At 35.4% G+C, this 9,134-nt stretch overlaps 1 non-coding gene across 1 annotated transcript; it reads right to left on the reverse strand.

The window, feature by feature from the left end:
- Nucleotides 1-8,560: 8,560 nt before the first annotated feature.
- On the reverse strand, nt 8,561-8,667 carry LOC141699568 (small nucleolar RNA R71). The gene has a single exon (XR_012566017.1). It is a non-coding gene; the product is annotated as a small nucleolar RNA R71 (small nucleolar RNA).
- Between the last annotated feature and the right edge of the window lie 467 nt (nt 8,668-9,134).

Below are 9,134 nucleotides of genomic sequence, written 5' to 3' on the forward strand. Positions count from 1 at the left end.
CTAAGAGGGCTTTTACTGATCTGTTAACTACTGACAACAAGAAGGGAGTTTTGAGACCCCTTAGGATTCCTTTATCAGTAAAGCAAGCTCTGGTAAATGCTGATTATGATACCTATTCATGGCTATATCCTGATATCCAACCCACCAACACACAACAGCCATCAACACCTACTACTGTCACTCAACAAACACTCACATCAGAACATGCCAACCAACCATCAACACATAATCAAGTGAAGCCTCCTTCCTCTAAAGCAAAGAGGACAAAGACTGTACCTCAGACACAAAAAAAGAGAAGGAAGATGATTCTAAGAGATGAATTTGATGATGAGGCACAGGTTCAACCATCAGAACCTGTTGCTAAAGCAGCTGAGGAAGTGTCTCCTCAGAAAACAAAGGAAACTGGGAGTTCTAGGCCCCTCAAAAGGCTTAGAAAGATAAATTCTGATGATAAAGCTCCCAAAGTCTCTCCACCCTTGAAGAGATTGAAGAAATAAAGAGCTAATAGGGACATAGCTGAGTCAGATTCAGAGGATGTGGAAGCAGCAGCTAAGGAAGGGGATCAGGAATCTCTGATCCCAAAGGAGCCACTTGTGATTGAATCCCTTCCATCTACACAACCAGAATTTGTTGAAGCCACTGAATCTACACCTCCATTGTCACCAATTCAAGCTGAAGAAACTGCTCAAGACAGAGTGCCTACACCTTCTATGTCTCCACTTAATGATCCATTACATACAGATGCACCAGGTACAAGTACTGAAGTTGATATCCACAATCTAAATGTACCCGCAGTTCTGTACTTGGAAGCTCCAACCATTTCTCAATACACTCCACCAACAACTCCACTGCTAGATGCTGATGTCAATGCAGATGAATCTTTTGTTGCTTCACATACAGTAATTCTATCACAAGATGCGGATACTAAAGATTCTGCAAGTTCTGTTGAAGTAAATGCTGACAATACTGGTGAAGCTGCTACAAATGAAAATGCTGATGCAGCTGGTCCTTCAGGACATGCACCTCTACAAACAGTTAATAAAGATGATTTGCTTAAAAAGTTTGTGAAAGAGGATGCACCAGTACCTTAGAGTGAAACTAATAGAGGAAGGGAATGGATCAAGGAGTGGAACAAAGTTGATTTTGTTCCTACTGCAAATATTCTTGCTGAGCACCTGGCTAAAGCTGATGAGATGCTGATGAATGATGACTTTAAAGCACAACTCAGAGTTACTGCATTGAGTACCAGGAACCTTTAAGGTCAACACTCAATAACTCAAGCCAAGGTGAACAAAATTCAAGAAACACTGATTCAGCAAGACATGAATGTCAAATTAGAAAAGAACAGATTTTTTAAGTTAGCCTTTGACTGCATATATAGAAAAGACTCAAGAAAAGCAGCAAGCTCAACTATCTGATATTTTAAAGAATCAAGATGCTCAACAAGACCAACTCAATGAAATCCAAAACTCTGTGGAATTGCTTGTCTCCCTGCTTCTACCAGATGATGCCAAAAAGGGGGAGAAAGTGATTAAGTCCAAATGCAAAATTGATCAACCACTAAAGGGTAAGGATGATGATAATGAAGACCAGGGAAACTCTGAAAGGAGTAGAGATCTAAGTTAAAGAAAGGGTTCTTTATCAAGCAAAGCCAGAACTACAAGTTAAAGAACAAGTTCTGATGTTGGGAGAAGAACAATTTCTGATACTGGTAAAAGGATGAGTTCTGATGAACAAACTCTAAAACTTGATGAAGAGATCTCCAAAAGGCTGTTCCTAAAGGACAATCCAGGCATGGATATTGAAAGTCTGAAGGACGAAGAGATTAGACTGAAAGCTGAAAATGACAAATCTAAGTCAAAGTCTAAAGCTCAAGTCATTGCAAAGAAACCACCTAAGCCTAAGGGCATTGTGATCAAAGAGAGGACATATACTGAGGCATCTAAGGCCAAGTCCAAATCACAGGTGGAAGTTGATCCTAGATTCAAGGGTAAGGCAAAAGTTGATGAACCTGTAAAGATATATATGTCAACCATGAATCTGGAAGCAAAATCTGATGAAGATAGTAGTCTGATTTTGAAGAAGGAGAAGAATATTTAAAACAACCTCTGACAGAGCTCATGTTATTCAAGATCAGGACTTAGTAAATTTTGATATTATAATGAAGCAAGCAACCTCTGACAGAGCTCAAGTTGTCTTGACATCAGAAGAAAAGGAAACCTCTGACATTGTTCATGTTAAACCTTCAAAAATTCTACTGCCTAGGTTTACTAAAGCTCAACAATCTGCTCAACCTATGAAGACTTCAACAAATGTTTTTAAGGGTAGATTGCTCCAAGGGAAGGAAGCCAGAGATAAAATAGGACTAGGTAATGCTGATTAGAAAAGAGTAAACAACTCTACCTTAGATCCTACATCTCTTTCTGAACCAGTAGTAGGGATAACTCCAGAAAGACTAAATCAATTGGAGTCTGTACAGATGGTTTACAATTCCAAGCTGAAAGAAGACATAATGCTTTATTTTATGACTGATGGAAGAGTATTCCAGATAAGAAAGAATGCAATTCTATTGAAGTATTATGAAGAACCGCAACATGTTTTATTTCTACTTCAAGTGAAGAACGGGTCAACAGATGGTGCTGCCAGTTACTTAAAATCTGATATTCAAAGGCAAAATAAACTTTACTCTGTAAAGTCTGACAAACCATACTATCCAAAGTACAGAGCTCACAATGGTGAATTAGTTGAGATGAAGCCTAATACTGCCAAGATCACTACATTTCTGGGTATTAAGGGTGTTGAATTTAATCTGGAGTCTGACAAAGCTTATCTGATCAGACTGGATCAGGAAATAAGGAAAGCAAATATTAATGAACTCAGGGCTACTATCTTTCAGACAGGGGAAGATACAGTTAAACTTAAAGATGCTAAAAGGAGGATGATATATGAACTTGAATATGCTGAGAGAACTCTTTTGAAGAACTATCTTAGAACAACTCCTGACATTCAAGAGATCACAAACTGAAGCCAAGTCAAGGACTACAACTGATAAATTTTGAAGGATATATAGGCTAAAGCTGATATTAGACTTTAAGGATGGTAAAAGCTACAGGGACTGTGAGTTGTAGTTATCTAGTAAAATTCTCATATGCATTTGTACTTAATATTTTTGACATCATCAAATATCTATTGAACTTGTATATTATGCTAATTTACAAGTTGGGGGAGATTGTTAGATATATTTGTGATGTCATGTCTAATAATGATTTGTGTTTAGTTTTTTCAGATCTTGACTAACAGGACAAATCAGGACTTAATTGGAAATCAGTACTTATACTGAAGTCAGAACTTAAGATATCAGAACTTAAGTTATCAGAACTTAAGTTATCAGAAGATATTAATCAGGAGATAATATCAGGACTTAAGAAGACTTTCAGATAAGGAAGACGGCTGATTGAAGGAAAAGAAGATTGAGATTAACACAAGAAGAGATATGCATGGAGAAGAATTCTATGAAGAATAGAAGAATTGTAGGAAAAGATAACTAATTGATATATTTTAGGATGCAAACTTATATTCGATATCAATTAGAAGATTATCTTGTAACTGTGTGGTATATAAACACAACATAGGGTTTACACTAGATGTGTTATTGTAATCGAGAATATTATTCATTGTAACCCTAGCAGCTCTCGTAATATTTGTTCATCAGTAAGAGAGAACGGTTCCATTGTAATACTGTTTTATTAATAAGATTATTCTATGTTTCATACTTGTGTTCTTAATTCGATTTGATTGTAGTATACACTGTATTCAACCCCCTTGTACAGTATGTGTGATCTAACATCATATGAACTAAAACTCAACTTATAATTAAAACATAATTATTTTTAAAACATATATAGATATATCAATAAAATTATATCGTTGAATCACAAATTTTATCATTTTCAAATAGCTCTTAATAGAAAATCATGAACATATATGTTTATATATATGTCATGAAATCATATAATATAACAATTTTAAATGAACAAATTGAAGAATTCAATTCAAATTAATTTCCTTTTCTAAATTATATAATATTGAAAAAAAATCGGTGCATCGCACAAGTTTTAAGTTATCTATAATATTATATTAAAGATTAAACATGTTTTGTTGGTAGTTAGTCTGGTCGCCTATAATTATAGAAATATTTAAAATATAATACTCTCATAAATTAATTAATATTCACAATATAATTATATAAATATAATAAACTTGTAATATGTCTAATGGTCTCGGGTTTATATAAAATAATATATATTATTCACATGTGCTAAACAAAACTATATTATTAAGTTAATCTTATATAAAGAAATAAAAGTAAACTAAATATAGTTATTTGGAATTGCTTCTTCGGACTAAAATAAATTTATAAATACTACTGATCAGACTGAAAATATACACTATTACATCTGGGTAAAATAAAATAAAATTTTGAAAAGTAATTTGTTGGTCGATATAATGTTATTACATAAAAACAAAATAATATATATTATTCATTCGCTCTAAAACAAAATAATGTTCACATGGGCTAAAATAAAATTAATAGCAAATTAAGTATAATTAGCCGGATCTGGTTAATATAATGGATATGAGGCGAAAATTAAATAATGAATAGATCTGCGCTAAAATCAATGTTAAAAATCAAATTAAAGATAATTCTTATAATATTGATTAGGCTAAAATAAAATTAACATTTACCTAATTGTTTATTATTTGTTAGATATAATGTAGGCTTAAAAATTAGAGGTATAACATGATCCGCCCCTAATAGACGAAATATTAAAAATTTGATAGTTTGTCTCTCTATAAAATATTTGGGTTTATATAAATATGTGCTTTTTTCAATTTCTGTAATATCTACACTATTTTATTAAAACGAAACTAGAGATAATTCGTTAGTCATGATAGCTGTTATGGATAAAAAAACTAGGGTGTATTTATTACTAGGGTTCGTGAATTTCAAGACTCTATTCGACTGCTCTCGTGTTTTGTGACTCAATTCTGCCTTCACAAGATGCCTATGTACCTTGTTGTGTGCTAAGGATCAAGTAAAAAATGTAGTTCTTGGTTGGTGGGTGAGACCCCTTATATAGACATGGGATGCCTTGAAGTAGACTAGGGTTAAGAGACTTGGTGGACATGTCTCAGATTTAGAATGAACTTTGGTGTTCTAGAATGCAGGAAATTGATTCCTTATCCCATGAGGTCTCTTGGAGGCCAATCTTCATAGAATTATATCCTTATTTGGACTCTATCTATTAGCTGATTTTTCCTATAAATAATAAATATTCAGGGTTTTTTTACATGGGCCTTATGTGCAGACCAAACCGGCTGTAATTAATGTGATATTAATTACGCAATCGGGATTTATTTTATTCCCTATCATTTGCCCCCAACTTTTAGGAAATCGTGCAAGATTTCGTAGAAGTTAAGTTCTTTTATTCCCTTACATGGTACCATTTTTTACATAAAGTGTGGAGCGACATACACATTCACAATGATTTGCCCTATCCGAGGCTTCAGGATATTTTCTGGAATTTTCCATGCTTATTTTTTCACCTTATTTCTATTTTTAGGAATTTTATAGTATCTTCCCTTTAATTTTCAGGATTTTTCCTTATAAATATTCTTTAAAGAATATTTTTCAAAAATTATTCCTAATTTTATGAAAATTTACAATTATATATATATATTTTTTAATTTCGACCAGGGTAATCGACCAGGATTCCTAATCGATTTTAACCAGGATTCTGGTCGCCTTATAGCTAATTTTAACACTCTGGTCGAATGCATTTTCGACCAGGATTCTGGTCGACTTTTGGGACATTCTAACATCCTTGTCGAATGAAAATTTGACCTGTATTCTGCCCCCTTTCGACCAGGATTCTCATCGATTTATGGGACTTTCTAGCACCCTTGTCGAATGAAAATTCGACCAGGATTCTGCCTAAATCGAACATGATTATGGTCGACTTATGGCTAATTTTAACACTCTTGTCGAGTGACAAGTGGACGAGGGTTTCAACATACATCGACCAACACTCTGATCAACTTTTAGTCTTTCTGATCACTCTTGTCGAACGGAAATTCGACCATGATTCTGCCCTTAATTGACCAGGACTCTGATCGACTTTTAGTCTTTTTGATCACTCTTGTTGAATGAAAATTCGACCAGGGTTCTGCACTTAATCGACCAGGACTCTGATCGACTTTTAGTCTTTTTGATCACTCTTATCGAATGAAAATTCGACTAAGGTTCTGTCCTTAATCGACCAGGACTCAGATCAACTTTTAGTCTTTTTGACTGTCCTTGAACCTTCTAGATTATTCTAGATCTGTCTATTTCATGGGCTTTCCTATTTGGGCCTTGCCTTAGTGGGCTTACATTAACTTTTTCTGTTGATTCATGTTGACCGACATTTACGATACTTTATAACGCTCCACAAAGTTTTGGATTGATGTTTTGTACTCGAGTTGTTAGTGTTTTTAACGTATTTTTGCAGTGTTTTTGCATTTCAGGCATTTATCAGGAATACAGGTACATTGGCATTGTTTGGATGCTAATTTGGTGTTAGGATGGTGTCTAGAATAAAAGCTCATGAAAAGACCACCTCAAATCAGCAAGAAAAGAAAGAAGTCAAAATTTTCTCCAGAGAGACGGCGCGCCCGCGCTGTGATAGCGCGCGGCCGTGCCAGGAAGGCAGAATGTCAGCGTGCCCGCGCTGGTCAAGCGCGTGGCCGCGCCAGGTCGGGAATTAAAATCCTGTGTCTTATGGAATTTTGATCCGTTGGACTTCTACTCTGTATGGGCTGCTATATATACATAACTATTGCTCGTTTTTCATAAGGAGACGTACCAGAGCTTAAGGAGAAGGTGTAAGAAGACCATAGAGCACAATTCAACCAAGGAGAAGAAGATCTAGTTTAATCTTGTGATTCTTTGTTTTAAGTTGTAACTTTGGATGCTGGTTTTCTTATTCATGAACCTATACTATTGTTTCGTACTTGGTTTTAATTAAGTATAAAGACTACATTTATTATACCATGCTTTCATCGGAACCCACGTTGATGATGAGTCCGATTATGGGCTAATCGTTATCGTGGGGTTCTAACAGATTTATTTATGGATTTCTTTAGTTAATTTGTTTCGATGCCTTAGTGTGTGGTGATTGTATGATAACCTAATATTGGTTGTGCTTATTCGTTTTATGAGCGTCGCAAACTTATAAGATAGTGTGTTAATCTTTAATGAAGCAAAAATGAATTTAAGGGTTTAGAACTTGCCATGCTAGCATAGGTTCATGTATTTGATATGCATGATTCGTAGGTAATTTTAACCATCTTACTTGTCCTATGTAATCACGATAGATAGCTTGTGCATTAAACCGTTACGTTGTCAAATTCTATATACATATAGGGTCTCAATATAATTGGTGTCTATTCAGCTTCTATCTCTTTTGTGGATGTCTGGTAGCATGGTATTCGTATAACGAAAGTTGGCGTTTATCAGTTTCATGTTATCTGATTAGTGTCATCACCATTACATGCTAAGGTTAAGAACGAAAAGGCTATCGAATAAAGTATTTAATGAAGTTAGAATCCCATGTTTGTGTCATATATTATTCAAATCTCTTTAATCTCTTAGTTTATGTTCTTTAGTATAATTTTTAGTTAATCTTAGTTATAATCAATCTCAATTATTATTCGTCTTAGCATTGGATAATAACCATACTAGTGTTGCATAAATACATTGCTTGAAATTAACCTAAACCTATCCCTGTGGGAATGAACTAGAATTTATTTTATATTACTTGCGATTGCGTATACTTGCGTGAATATTAGCACGTATTCTAGCCCTAACAAGTTTTTGGCGCCGCTGTCGGGGATATCGGTGTTAATTTTTAGTTTATGTGTTTATCATCATTGGTCGTTAAAGTTCAGTGACTCGGACATTGTTACTTAATTAATTCCTTGTCATGTTTTAGGTACTTTAGCGAGCGTGTATGCATACGCGTTCTCGGTCTCGTAAGAGGACACTGGATGAAGCTGAGGAAGAAGTTGTAGTTGAGGAGAAAGTTGAAGAAGAGATCTTAGTTGAGAAAGAAGAAGAAGTTCTTATTGCAATGGGAGAACCAGATGCAAATCCAAAGGCTTTGATGGACTACTCTCAACCGAAGATCAATGATATTCAGTCTAGCATTGTTCGACCAACCATCTCCGCTAATACCTTTGAGATCAAGTCGAGCACGATTCAGATGATACAGAACTCAGTTCAGTTTGGGGGTTCTCCGACAGAAGACCCCAACATGCACATCAGAGATTTCATCGAGATCTGCGACACTTTTAAGTTCAAGGAGTTTTTGAAGATGCTATTAAGTTAAGACTTTTCCCATTCTCTCTGCGGAATAAAGCTAAGTGTTGGTTACATTCTCTACCACTAGGGTCTATCACCAAATGGGAGGATCTTGCTCAAAAGTTCTTAACTAAATTCTTTCCTATGGCAAAGACTGCTGCAATCAGAAACGCACTTACTCAATTTGCTCAGCAATCTGGAGAATCTCTATGTGAGGCTTGGGATCAATATAAGGAGATGCTCAGGAAATGTACTCATCATGGGATGCCTGACTGGATGATCATTAACTGTTTCTATAATGGTTTGGGTGCTACTTCTAGACCCATGCTTGATACAACATCAAGAGGAGCCTTGTGGGCTCAAAGCTACGATTAAACTTATGAATTGATTGAACTGATGGCTACCAATGAATACCAGAATCCTACTCAGAGACTATCTCAGGGTAAGGTAGCAGGAATTCTGGAGTTGGATGTAGCTACTGCTATAACTGCTCAACTTAAGGCTTTGACGATGAAGGTGGATTCTCTGTCTAATTATGGAGTTAATCAGATCACTAGTGTCTGTGAGCTTTGTGCCGGTGCCCATGAGACTGATCAGTGTGCCATCTCTAGTGAATCAACTCAGTTCGTGAGCAACTTTCAGATGTCGCAACAACCTGTACCAACCACCTATCATCCTAACAACCACAATCATCCTAACTTTAGCTGGAGCAACACTCATAATGCGGTTCTGC

This window comes from Apium graveolens, chromosome 11 (genome assembly GCF_009905375.1).
Source record: "Apium graveolens cultivar Ventura chromosome 11, ASM990537v1, whole genome shotgun sequence".
NCBI lineage: Eukaryota > Viridiplantae > Streptophyta > Magnoliopsida > Apiales > Apiaceae > Apium > Apium graveolens.